The 14856-nt window shown below is 38.9% G+C and overlaps 1 pseudogene; it reads left to right on the top strand.

The window, feature by feature from the left end:
* Positions 1 to 389: 389 nt before the first annotated feature.
* The window catches only part of LOC111551879, a 41682-nt pseudogene continuing 27215 nt past the window's right edge, over positions 390 to 14856 (top strand).

The raw sequence follows: 14856 nt of genomic DNA, 5'->3' as shown, positions 1-14856 counted from the left end.
TCTGGTGCTGGGTCCAGACAGCCTCCTGTTAAATCGTAGCTCCATCTCTTTCTAATAGTGTGACTTATGGAAAGTTAACTTACTTTTTAAGTCTCAGTTTTCTTGTCATTAAAATGAGCTAATACCAGTTCTTATTTCATGGAGGCTTAAGGTACTCTGTGGACAACACTCAGCATATTTGGAGAACAAAGTAGGCAAGCAAATGCTTTTCTAAAATACACAACAGCTTGGGAAAATGTTTGAGAATGCTTAATCATTAGTATCCCTTCTTCACAGTGATAAGGCACCATCACTTATGGCTGTCTAGCAAATGAGAGTTTCATGAATGGTAACTATTACTACCCAGTGAACTTTGGAAGTGAAGCCACACCTGTCCCATGCAGAGTGATATGGTGGAAAGAGTTGAGACGTTAACCACAGCTCCAAATGATGGACAACAGTTACTGTGCAGAAAGTACACGCTGAAGGGTGAGTTAAGGAGGCCTAGTTCCAAATGTTAATAGCCTTGATCTGTGACTGAGCCAGGTCTTGTGGCTGTAAATCCAGTGTTCCTGTGGATGCATATCAAGTGTTCCTGTGGGGCACTGGATTTAGAGCCACAAGACCTCGCTCAGTCACAGATCAAGGCACTGGATTTAGAGCCACAAGACTTCGCTCAGTCACAGATCAAGGCCCCACTCACCAACCTCACAGGTCTATCACTGAGGCCAGATGACATGCAGCAGGTATGGAGGCTCCTTCACACACCCTCACACCCCTTGGTACAACCTGTCCCTCATCCTCTGCTCAGGCTCCTCTGCCCAAACATGCAAGTCCCTGATGCATCCTCCAAGGCTGCTTCTTACCCTACTTTCTCCCTGGCCAATCACATTCACTCTGGCTTTGAATGCTATCTGTCAACAAATCCAAATTATCCTTAAGATTCAGTTTGCTACCTAATGCCCTGTAACAAATCCCTTCTGCTTAAACCAGCTAGCATGTGATCTATTGCTCATGGCGAAGGTCTCTGATGAACATGCCAATCACTCTGCCATTCAGCTCTTTAAAATCTTCACATCTGTCATACTTGCATGGCATTAAAACAATTTTAAAAATCAGAATAAAGGACTTGCCTATTTATTCTTCCTCATTTCTTGGCACTTTTTATATTCGTACTGTGCATGTTCAATCTATGCCATGTTTTATAGAAATGGTATCATACTCTATATTAACATTCTACAACTTATTTTTAATTCTTCCTATGTTTTTGAAATGTGTCCATGTTGACACTCATAGACCTACTTCATTCATTTTAGCATTTTACTAAGTAATTTATCCCTCTGCTACTAGTAGGTATTCAGTTTCCGTCTTTTTTTTTTTTTTTTTGAGATGGAGTCTCGCTCTGTCGCCCAGGCTGGAGTGCAGTGGCTGGATCTCAGCTCACTGCAAGCTCCCACTCCCGGGTTTAGGCCATTCTCCTGCCTCAGCCTCCCGAGTAGCTGAGACTACAGGCGCCCGCCACGTCGCCTGGCTAGTTTTTTGTATTTTTTAGTAGAGACGGGGTTTCACTGGGTTAGCCAAGATGGTCTCAATCTCCTGACCTCGTGATCCGCCCGTCTCAGCCTCCCAAAGTGCTGGGATTACAGGCTTGAGCCACCGCACCCGGCCAGTTTCCTTCTTTTCTATTGAAAACAGCATTTCCATGAATGTTTTTGTTAAAGTCTGCATGTGCCAGGTTGGAACTGCTAGACCGTGAGGGATGCATATCAAGAGCTTTGCTAGATGCTCCCCAAAGTGACTGTGCCAATTTATACTCTCTCTCATCAGCAGTGTTTGAGAGTTCCTGTCTCTTTGTATCCTTATGAACACTTGGCATTACCCGCCTTAAATATTTTGCTACTCTGTTGGTATAAAATGACATCTTTTGGTTTTAATTTGCATTTCTTTGATTACCACTGAAGTTGAGCATCTTTTCTGGTTTAATGGCCACTTAATTGTCTCTTCTATGAACTGGCCATTCATAACTTTTACCATTTCTCTATTGAGTTTTTTCTTTACATCTACTGATTTGTTGGAGTTCTTTATAAATTCCAAGCTGTTTCTTGATCAATCGTGTGCATCATATATATCTTCTCCCAATACAAAAGATCAATTGTTTTTTATAGTTTATGCTTTATGTTTCTTATCCTGACCCTTAAATCATAAAGGTATTTTTTATACTTTTTGTAAAAATATTCAAATTATGCTTTTCACATTGATGTCTGAAATTTTAGTGCAAGGTAGGAATCTGTTTTTTTCCATGTGAATACCAACCTATCTTAGTGCAGCTCTGTTCAATAAATTATCTTAGTGCAATTTATTGAACAGAGCTGTGCTATCCAATACTGTAACTACTAGTCACATGTAAGCTTTTGAGCACTTGAAATGTGACTTGTCCAAATCCAGATGTACTGTGTGTATAATACACGCTGGATTTTCTTTTCTTTTCTTTTCTTTTTTTTTTTTTTTTTTTTTGCGGGGGACAGAGCTGTGGCTCATGCCTGTAATCCCAACACTTTGGAAGGCCAAGGCAGGTGGATCACCTGAGGTCGGGAGTTCAAGACCAGCCTGACCAACATGAGAAATTCCATCTCTACTAAAAATACAAAATTAGCTAGGTGTGGTGGCACATGCCTGTAATCTCAGCTACTCAGGAGGCTGAGGCAGGAGAATCACTTGAACGTGGGAGGTGGAGGTTGTGGTGAGCCGAGATCGTGCCATTGCACTCCAGCCTGGGCAATAATAAGAGGAATACATGCTGAGACTCGGTACAGAATATGTCAATAATTTAATACTGATTACAAGTTTAAATGATATTCTGAATATTTGGTGTTAAAATATATTACTAAAATTTATTTCACCTGTTTCTTTTTACTTTTTGAAATGTGGCCACTGGAAAATTTTAAGTTACAAATGTGTAGAAATACAAATACATTGTATTTCTATTGCACAGCTCTAGAATAGACCATCCTTTCTCCCAAACGGAGAGGGGTCTCCCAATTTGTCATAATGGAATTTCTTTAATTGCACAGGTCTGTTTCTGGACTCTCTTTTCTGATCTGTTAGTCATTTCATCTAGTTCTGTACCAATGCCACACTATCTTTTAATTTGTATTACTTTATAATAAGTATTAAGATCTTATTCCCTTTCTTGTTCCTCTTCTTCAAAATTGTCTTCATTCTTACGTTTCACGCTCACATATGAATTCTAAGGCCACCTAGTCTAGTCTTTCGTATCATCACATCCGAACAAAACCTACTAAGATTTTGATAAGAATGGCATTTGATTTCTATTTTTAGAAAGAATAGACATCTCCCTTCATAAATATAATACAGCTCTCCTTTAATTTGGGTATTTGTACCCTTCAGTAAGGTTTTTATAATTTTCTACACAAAGTGTATGCCCATATTTTATAATATTTATTCCTAGATACTTTATAGTTTCTGTTGCTATTGTGAATAAATTGTTTCTCATATACTTTATAATGGGTTATTACAAATATTAGGAACACTGCTTATTTATGTAAGTCTTATCTCTCAAGCTTGCTGAACTCTATTAGTTCTAAATAATCTTCTTGGGCTTTTTGTATAATCATATTGCCTGCAAATATGGACAACTTTGTCCCTTTCCAATTCTCATACTTGCTAAATATTTTATCTTTTTAACTGAACCATACTAATTGTACATATTTATGGGGTACATAATGATGTTTCAATACATACAAAATACAGCGATCAACAGACCCACAGCTAGTATCACACTGAATGGGGAAAAACTAAAAGCCTTTCCTCTAAGATCTGGAACACAACAAGGATGCTCACTGTCACCACTGTTATTCAACCTAGTACTAGAAGTCCTAGCTAGAGCAATCAAATGAGAAGGGAATAAAGGGCATCCAAATTGAAAAGGAAGATGTCAAATTATCTTTATTTGTTGATGATATGATCTTATATTTGGGAAAACCTAAAGACTCCATAAGAAATCTATTAGAACTGATAAATTCAGTGAAGTTGACAATAGCTAATATTTGGAAGCAACCTAATTGCCCATCAACAGATGAATTGATAAAGAAAATGTGGTACATGCACACAGTGGAATATTATTCAGCCATAAACAAGAATGAGATCCAGTCATTTGCAACAATATGGATGGAACTGAAGATCATCGTTTTAAGTAAAATAAGCAAGGCACAGGAAGACAAACCACATGTTCTCACTTTTTTGTGGGATCTAAAAATCAAATCAATTGAACTCGTGAACATAGAGAGTAGAAGGATGGTTACCAGAAGCTGGGAAGGGTACTGGGGGACTGGAGGGAATGAATCTCTGATTCATTTATTTGTGTCTTCTTTTTTCTTTGTTAGTCTAGCTAATAGTTTGTTGATTTCATTTATCTTTTTAGGAAATCAACTTTTTGTTTCATTGATCTTTTGCATTTTTTTAGTCTCAGTGCCATTTATTTCTCCTCTGATCATTATTAGTTCTTCTTCTAATTTTGGGTTTAGTTTGTTCTTGTTTTCTAGTTCCTTGAGATGTGTAATTAGATTATTTATTTGAAGTATTTCTACTTTTTTGATGTAGTTATTTATTGCTATAAACTTGCCTCTTAATACTGCTTTTGCTATGTACCATAGGTTTTGGTATATTGTATTTCTATTTGTTTCAAGAAATTTTAAAATTTCCTTCCCAATTTCTTAACGCATTGGTTGCTCAGGAGCATGTTTAATTTTCACTTATTTGTATAGTTTCAAATGTTTCTCTTGTTAGTGATTTCTAATTTTATTCTGTTGTCATCAGATATTTGATATGATTTCAACTTTTAAAAATTTATTGAGACTTCTTTTGTGTCCTAACATATGGTCAGTCCTACAGAATGTTTCATGTGCTGATAAAAGGAATGTGTATTCTGCAGCTGTTGGATGTAATGTTCTTAGGTCCATTTGTTCTGTGGTGTAGTTTAATTCCGATGTTTCTTTGCCAATTTTCTGCCTAGCTTATCTGTCCAATGCTGAGAGTGGGGTGTTGAAGTCCCCAACTATTATTATATTGGGGTCTTTCTCTCCTTTTAGATCTAATAATATTTGCTTTATATGCATGGTTGCTCCAGTATTGGGTGTATATATACTTTCAATTGTTATATTTCTTGCTGAATTGATTTTTTTATTATTATATATGTCCATTTTTGCTTTTTTAATAGCTTTTGGCTTAAAGTCTATTTTGTCTAAGTATAGCTACTCCTACTCGCTTTTGGTTTCTGTTTGTGTATAATATATTTTCCCATCCCTTCACTTTCAGTCTATGTGTGTCTTTACAGGTATATTTCTTATAGGCAGCATATATTTGGGTCTTGTTTTTTAATCCATTCAGTTAGTCTAGATCTTTTATTTGGGGAATAGCTAAAGTAATTCTGAACAAAAAGAACAAAGCTGGTCACACACTACCAGACTTAAAAATATACTACCTCACACTACCAGACTTCAAAATATACTACAAAGCTATAGTAATCAAAATAGCATGGTGCTGGCATAAAGGACACATAGACCAACAGAACAGAATACAGAACCCAGAGATTAATGCACATATCTATAGCAAACTGATTTTTTGGCAAAGGTGCCAAGAACATTCCTTGAGGGAAGAGTAGTATTTCCAATAAATTGGTGCTGGTAAAACTGGATATCCATATACAGATGAATGAAGCTAGACCCCCCACCTCTTGCCATATACAAAATTAACTCAAACTAGATTAAAGACCTAAATGTAAGATCCAAAACTATAAAACTACTAGAAGAAAACATGGGGAAATGATTCAGGATATTGTTCTGGGAAATATTTTATGAGTAAGATATCAAAAGCACAAGCAACAAAAACAAAAACAAATGGGATTATGTCCATTAAAAAAGCTTCTGTACAGCAAAGGAAATAGTCTATAGAGTGTAAGACAACCTACAAAATGGGAGAAAATATTTGTAAACTATTCATCTAACAGGGGATTAATATCCAGAATATGTAAGAAACCCTAACATCTCAACAGCAAAGAGATACTTTGATACAGGCATGCAATGTGAAATAAGCACATCATAGAGAATGGGGTATCCATCCCCTCAGGTATTTATCCTTTGAGTTATAGACAATCCAATTACATTCTTTTTTAAAAATATACAATTAAGTTATTGACTATAATCATGCTATTGTGCTATCCAATAGCAGGTCTTATTCTTTTTTTTTTTTGCTACCTATTAACTATCCCTGTCCCTCCAGTCCCCCAGTACCCTTCCCAGCTTCTGGTAACCATCCTTCTACTCTCTATGTTCACGAGTTCAATTGATTTGATTTTTAGATCCCACAAAAAAGTGAGAACATGTGGTTTGTCTTCCTGTGCCTTGCTTATTTTACTTAAAACGATGATCTTCAGTTCCATCCATATTGTTGCAAATGACTGGATCTCATTCTTGTTTATGGCTGAATAATATTCCACTGTGTGCATGTACCACATTTTCTTTATCAATTCATCTGTTGATGGGCAATTAGGTTGCTTCCAAATATTAGCTATTGTCAACTTCACTGAATTTATCAGTTCTAATAGATTTCTTATGGAGTCTTTAGGTTTTCCCAAATATAAGATCATATCATCAACAAATAAAGATAATTTGACATCTTCCTTTTCAATTTGGATGCCCTTTATTCCCTTCTCATTTGATTGCTCTAGCTAGGACTTCTAGTACTAGGTTGAAGAACAGTGGTGACAGTGAGCATCCTTGTTGTGTTCCAGATCTTAGAGGAAAGGCTTTTAGTTTTTCCCCATTCAGTGTGATACTAGCTGTGGGTCTGTTGATCGCTATATTTTGTATGTATTGAAACATCATTATGTACCCCATAAATATGTACAATTAGTATGGTTCAGTTAAAAAGATAAAATATTTAGCAAGTATGAGAATTGGAAAGGGACAAAGTTGTCCATATTTGCAGGCAATATGATTATACAAAAAGCCCAAGAAGATTATTTAGAACTAATAGAGTTCAGCAAGCTTGAGAGATAAGACTTACATAAATAAGCAGTGTTCCTAATATTTGTAATAACCCATTATAAAGTATATGAGAAACAATGGATACCACACAAATACAAAGCATCATTGGAGATGATTATGAACAACTATATACCAATAAATTTGAAAAGCAAGAAGAAATGGAAAAAATCCTAGACAATACAACCTACAAAGAGTGAACCAAGAAGAAATAGAAAACCTGAACAGACCAATTGCAAGTAATGAGATTGAATCAGTAATAAAAAGTATCCCAACAAATAAAAGCCCAGGACCACATGACTTCACTGCTGAATTCTACCAAGATTTTTAAAAAGAATAAAAAATCTTCTCAAAGTGTTCCAAAAAAGTTGAAGAGGAGGGAAGTCTCCCTTTCTATAAGACCAGCATAACCATGATAACAAAACCAGACAAGGACACAACAAAAAATTTATAGGGCAATATCCCTGGTGAGCATAGATGCAAAAATCTTCAATGAAATACTAGCAAACAGAATCCAACAACACATCAAAAAGATAATACATCATGATCAAGTGGGATTTATCCTAGGGATGCAAGGATGGTTCAACATACACAAATTAATAAATATGTTACATCACATCAACAGAAAAGACAAAAACCATATGATCATCTCAATAAATGCAGAAAAAGCATCTGATAAAATTCGACATTCCTTCATGATGAAAACTCTCAATAAAAAGGAAGTACTTCAACACAATTAAGGTCATAGATGACAGATTTATAGCTAACAACATACTCAGGGAAAGTGGAAAGCTTTTTCTCTAAGACCTGGAACAAGGCAAGATGCCCACTCTCACCCTCTTATTCAATACAGTACTGGCAGTCCTACCCAGAGCCATGGGCTCTTTGAAAGAAAAGGCATATGAACTGGAGTGGAGGAAGTCAAAATGTCTCTGTGGATGACATGATTCTGTACACTGAAAAACCTAAACACTCTACCAAAAATCTCTTAGAATTGATAAGTAAATTCAGTAATGTTGCAGGATACAAATTAACTTACAAAAATCAGTAGCCTTTCCATACACAAAAGACAAACTAGCTAAAAAAGAAATCAAGAAGAAAATTCCAGTTACGATAGTTACAAAAAAGTAAAATACATAGAAATAAATTTAACCAAGAAGGGAGAAGACCTCTACAAGGAAAGACACAAAACACTGATGAAATAAATCCAAGAGGATACAAACAAATGGAAATACACCTCATGCTCATGAATCAGAATAATTAATATTGTTAAAATGACCACACTGCCCAAAGCAATCTACAGATTCTATGCATTCCCTATCAGAATATCAGTGACATTCTTCAAAGAAATAAAAACAAAATCCTAAAATTCATATGGAACCAATTCTCATAATTTTTATTTCTTCTCTTCTTAATATAGTGGCTAGGACTGCTAGAGATGAAAGCAGTCGTCCTCACCTTGTTTCTTACTTTAATGAGAATATAGCTAAAGTTTCACCATTAAACGTGATGTTTGTTGTAATTTCTACACTAATGATTCTCAAACTTGGTGTATGTCAGAATCACTTCAAGAACTAAAAAGAACACAGATGCCAAGTTTGTTTAAAAAAGAAAGGGCCTGGACCTTTGTATTTTTACCAGGCTTCTCAGGTGATTCTGTTACCCATCAAAGAAAGTTCCCTTCTAGTTCTAAAGAAATAATCTTTTTAAAAAAGCACACATGGGTGGTGTTTTATTAAATGCTTTTTTTCTGAAACCTCTTAAGATGATCTTTAGGTCCTATTTTCTCTTTTACCCTGTTAAGCTGGTATGTTACATAAACAGATTTCTTAATGTTAAGCCACCATTGTGCTCCCAGGAAATTTTTAACCTGGTCATATGTAGTATGTTTTTTTTAATATGGTGCTTTAATATAATATCTAGTGTGTTCTTCCTTTCCCTTCCTATCTTCCTTTCATTTTTTAGAATTTACATCAAGCTTCACATGTGAAAGCGGCTTATAACCGTCTTTGAATAGCACCTATTACATTTTTTGTCTCGTAAGAGTCGTGTAGCTTTCTCTATTCTTTTCTCTGACAGAGCGTGAATAAAATTGGTAAATTAGTATTAGGTTCAGGTGGAAATGGCAGACAAACCCAAATTGCAATAAACAAAATGGAAGTTGACGTCTCGCTCATATCAAATCCAGGTGGGTGGTGTTGGTCTGACATGGCAGCTGCATACTCATCAGGGACGCAGGCTCCTTCTGTCTGCTTGTTTGTTGCTATGGAGATCTCCCACCTGTGGTTCCCTCACACAGCACTGCCTTCTCCTACAGGCTTCATGAAACTGTCTTCACAACCCTGGCTTCCAAAAAACATGACCCTTGCCCACCAACCCCAACATCTTTCTCTGCTAGAATTGCTGGACCTAGATTGGGTCCCTTTCACATCTAAGCAATCACCAGATTCCACTTGGCCCACAGCAATGAATACATCTCTACCACACCATTGGTAAAGGGCAGCTCACTCCACTGCAGCCTCTTTATTCAACCTACTAGCCATTGGGTAGCCCTTTACCTTTAACGCTCTGGGCATGAGTCAGGTATCTCTGATTCCTTCCCTTCTCTTGCACACTATATGCAGAGCATCAGCAAAGCTTATTGGCTTTACTTCAGAATATCTTCACAAACTTACCACTTGCCCCATCTCCACTGCCAGTACTCTGGTCCAAGTCACCACTGTCTCTCACTGGACATCTATAACAGCCTCCTAACTCAGCTTCTTGCTTCTGCCCTTGCCTCTCTCCAACCCCCGATCCCAACCCTAAGAGTCTATCCCAGCACAGTGAGTAGAGTAGAGGGATCCTGTTAAAAGCTATTGTAAATGTCACCGCTATGCCTAAAACCCTCCACTGGTTTCCCATCTTACTCAGAATAAAAGTCAATGTCTTTACAGTGGATGCCCCAGGCCTATGTACATGACTTCTTTAGATCTCCATAAATTCCCCCACCTCCTCTCATACTATTACGGCCTTGGCTAACTGTATTTCAGACTTGCTCAGGCCCTTCTGCTGTTCCTTCAACATGTGAGGCACATTTGAGTCCTGGGGGATTTGGCCATTGCTCTTCCTTCTGCCTGGAACACTCTTTCACCATTTATCTGAGTGGCTACTTCTCTTTCCCTCTTCAGGCTTTTGGAACTAAAGCTTGAACACACAGCAACATGCATCACCCACTAGAATTCACAGCGAGAGGGATCAGCAAAAACAGGGTCTCCTTCTCTGCATACCCAGTAGAGACGCATCCTAGGCAGAGGCCCAGATGGATACACCATTGGAGTTGGCTGCAGGACATGGAACTCCCCTGGGTCGCTCTCCTTTTTATAAGGCAAAGGTGAGAGTGGCTTTGCAGGACAGAAATAAATATTTTAGACCCAGGTGCCAAGTATTCCAAGCTTGGGTGCCACATGCTTAAGGAAAGTTCTATAAAATGTCAGCCTGCCCAGCACTTGGAATTCTTAGAGGCTCCTGATCCAGTGAGAAGCTGAGTCTAAGCACAGTCCCTCCCAATATGAGAAAGAGAGGGAGCCCTGAAGTCATCACTAGACAATTCTGTTTATTCCACTGGGAGTTGTCTGGGTTTTTTTTTTAATTTCTTCTTTTGAAATAATTCAAATTTGGAAAAATAGTCCAGAGTAACCTTCACCCTGCTTCCCCAGTGGTGACATTTTGCATAATTATAGTACATTATCAACACCAGGAAACTGACCAGTTCACAAGACTACAGACCTTACTCAGTTTTCACAAGGCCTTAAACCTATACCCACGTGTTTGTGTGTGTCTCTGTGTGTAGTTTTAGGCAATTTCATCGAATGTATAGATTTATTCATCCACCACCACAATCAAGATATAATCTGTCCAGGCATTCTGGCTCACACCTCCAATCTCAGTGCTTTAGGAGGAGGCGAAGGCAGGAGGATCACTTGAGCCCAGGAGTTAGAGACCAGCCTGGGCAACAGCAAGACCTCATCTCTAAAACAAAAAAAAAAAGTCAGACATGGTAGTGCACACCTGTAGTCCCAGCTACTCAGGGGGCTGAGGTGGGAGGATCACTTGAGTCCAGGAGTTTGATGATGCAGTGAGCTATGATTGCACCACCACTCTAGTCTCAATGTGGCATTGATTATCACAGGTGAGTGGATCGCTGGGGTCATGAGCCATGATCCAAGAAGCATGGGGTTGCCAAAGGTCAGCCTTAGGGCCACGAGTGTTTCCTCATGGAAGCAACCTGAATCCCGACCAGAGATGGGTTTTCTAGGAGGGATGCTCCTAGGAAATCTGGATCTTATGCATCTAAAATCTATCACCACAACAACACTCCTTCCTGCTCCCTCTTTGTATTCATATCCACCCACTACTGTGCTCCCCATCCCTGTCCCCTAGCAACCACTAACATATCTTCTCCAGATCTACAACTTTGTCATTTTGAGAATGTTATATAAACAGATTCAAACACTATGAAACCTCTTGAGATTGGCTCTTTTACACTCAGCATCATTTTCTGGAGATTCAGTCAAGCTGTGGCTTGCATCTGGAGTTTGTTCCTTTTTTTATTGCTGAGACGTACTTCCCAGGATGGCAATACCACAGTTTGTTTTGTCATCCCTTCACTGAAGGACATCTGGATTGTTTCCAGTTTGGGGTTATAATGAATAAAGGGACTATGAACATTCATGTACAGGTTTGTGTGTGCATCTCTGTATCAGTCTGTTCTCATACTGCTATAAAGAAATACCTGAGATTGGATAATTTATAAAGAAAAGAGGTTTAATTGGCTCACAGTTCCACAAGCTGTACAGAAAGCACGGCTGGGGAAGGCCTCAGGAAACTTACAATCATGGCAGAAGGCAAAGGGGAAACAGGCACGTCTTACTCAGCCAGGGGAGGAGGTAGAGAAAGGAGGAGAGGTGCTACACACTTTTAAAAAGCCAGATCTTTTCCTCCTCCAAGATGGCTGAATAGGAACAGCTCTGGACTGCAGCTCCCGACTGCAGCTTCCAGCATGATCCACACAGAAGACGGTGATTTCTGCATTTCCAACGGAGGCAACTGGTTCTCACTGGGACTGGTTGGACAGTGGGTGCAGCCCACGAAAGGTGAGCCAAAGCAGGATGGGGCATCACCTCACCCGGGAAAGGCAAGGGGTCGGGGGATTTCCCTCTCCTAGCCAAGGGAAGCTGTGACAAACTGTACCTGGAAAATTGGGACATTCCTGCTCAAACACTGCACTTTTCCAATGGTCTGAGCAAATGGCGCACCAGGAGATAATACCCTGCGCCTGGCTTGGCAGTTCCCACACCCATGGAGCCTTGCTCACTGTTAGCACAGCAGTCTGAGATCGACCTGCCAGGCAGCACCCTGGCAGGCGTCCACCATTGCTGAGGCTTGAGGAGGTAAACAAAGCAACTGGGGAAGCTCCACCTGAGTGGAGCCCACTGCAGCTCTGCAAGGCCTGCTGCCTCTATAGACCCAACCTCTGGGGGCAGGGCATAGCTGAACAAAAGGCATCAGAAACTTCTACAGACTTAAACATCCCTGTCTGACAGCTCTGAAGAGAGCAGTGGTTATCCCAGCATAGCATTTGAGCAGACCTGCAGCTGAGGGACCTGATTCTTAGAAGGAAAACTAACAGAAAGGAATAGCATCAACATCAACAAAAAGGACATCGACACCAAAACCCCATCAGTAGGTCACCAGCATCAAAGACCAAAGGTAGATAAAACCACGAAGATGAGAGAAACCAGAGCAGAAAAGCTGAAAATTCTAAAACCCAGAGCACCTCTTCTCCAAAGGATCTCAGCTCCTCACCAGCAATGGAACAAAGCTGGACAAAGAGTGACTTTGATGAGCTGACAGAAGTGGGCTTCAGAAGGTCGGTAATAACAAACTTCTCTGAGCTAAAGAAGGATGTTCAAACCCATCGCAAAGAAGCTAAAAACCTTGAAAAAAAAGATTAGACGAATGGCTATCTAGAATAAACACTGTAGAGAAGACCTTAAATGACCTGATGGAGCTGAAAACCATGGCACAAGAACTACATGACACGTGCACAAGCTTCAATAGCCTATTCCATCAAGTGGAAGAAAGGGTATCAGTGACTGAAGATCAAATTAATGAAATAAAGCAAGAGGAGAAGTTTAGAGAAAACAGAGTAAAAAGAAGCGAACAAAGCCTCCAAGAAATATGGGACTAGGTGAAAAGACCAAATCTATGTTTGATTGGTGTACCTGAAAGTGATGGGGAGAATGGAGCCAAGTTGGAAAACACTCTTCAGGATATTATCCAGGAGAACTTCCGAACCTAGCAAGGCAGGCCAACATTCAAACTCAGAAAATACAGAGAACACCATAAAGATACGCCTCGAGAAGAGCAACCTCAATACACATAACCATCAGATTCACCAAGGTTGAAATGAAGGAAAACATGTTAAGGGTGGCCAGAAAGAAAGGTCTCATTATCCACAAAGAGAAGCCCATCAGACTAACAGCAGATCTCTCGGTAGAAACTCTACAAGCCAGAAGAGAGTGGAGGCCAATATTCAACATTCTGAAAGAAAAGAATTTTCAACCCAGAATTTCATATCCAGGCAAACTAAGTTTCATTAGTGAAGGAGAAATAAAATCCTTTACAGACAAGGAAATGCTGAGATATTGTCACCACCAGGCCTGCCTTACAAGAGCTTCTGAAGGAAGCACTAAACATGGAAAGTAACAATCAGTACCAGCCACTGCAAAAACATGCCACATTGTAAAGACCATCAATGCTAGGAAGAAACTGATCAACTAATGGGCAAAATAACCAGCTAACATCAAAATGACAGGATCAAATTCACACATAACAATATTAACCTTAAATGTAAATGGATTAAATGCCCCAATTAAAAGACACATACTGGCGAATTTGATAAAGAGTCAAGACCCATCAGTGTGCTGCATTCAGGAGACACATCTCACATGCAGAGACACACATAGGCTCAAAATAAAGGGATGGAAGAAGATCTACCAAGCAAATGGAAAGCAAAAAAGAAGCAGGAGTTGCAATCCTCGTCTCTGATAAAACAGATTTTAAACCAACAAAAATCAAAAGAGACAAAGAAGGCCATTACATAATGGTAAAGGTATCAATTCAACAAGAAGAGCTAACTATCCTAAATATATATGCACCCAATACAAGAGCACCCAGATTCATAAAGCAAGTCCTTAGAGACCTACAAAGAGATTTAGACTCCCACACAATAATAATGCGAGACTTCAACACATTGTCAATATTAGACAGATCAATGAGGTTCCAGGACTTGAACTCAGCTCTGCACCAAGTGGACCTAATAGATATTTACAGAACTCTCTACCCCAAATCAACACAATATACATTCTTCTCAGCACCACATCACACTTATTCCAAAATTGACCACATAGTTGGAAGTAAAGCACTCCTGAGCAAATGTAAAAGAACAGAAATCATAACAAACTGTCTCTCAGACCACAGTGCAATCAAACTAGAACTCAGGATTAAGAAACTCACTCAAAACCACACAACTACACGGAAACTGAACAACCTGCTCCTGAATGACTACTGGGTAAATAACAAAATGAAGGCAGAAAAAAAGATGTTCTTTGAAACCAGTGAGAACAAAGACATGACATACCAGAATCTCTGGGACACATTTAAAGCAGTGTGTACAGGGAAATTTATAGCACTAAATGCCCACAACAGAAAGCAGGAAATATCTAAAATTGACATCCTAACATCACAATTAAAAGAACTAGAGAAGCAAGGG

This window comes from Piliocolobus tephrosceles, chromosome 8 (assembly GCF_002776525.5).
Source record: "Piliocolobus tephrosceles isolate RC106 chromosome 8, ASM277652v3, whole genome shotgun sequence".
Taxonomy (NCBI): domain Eukaryota; kingdom Metazoa; phylum Chordata; class Mammalia; order Primates; family Cercopithecidae; genus Piliocolobus; species Piliocolobus tephrosceles.
This window is presented reverse-complemented; position numbering and strand designations above follow the sequence as displayed.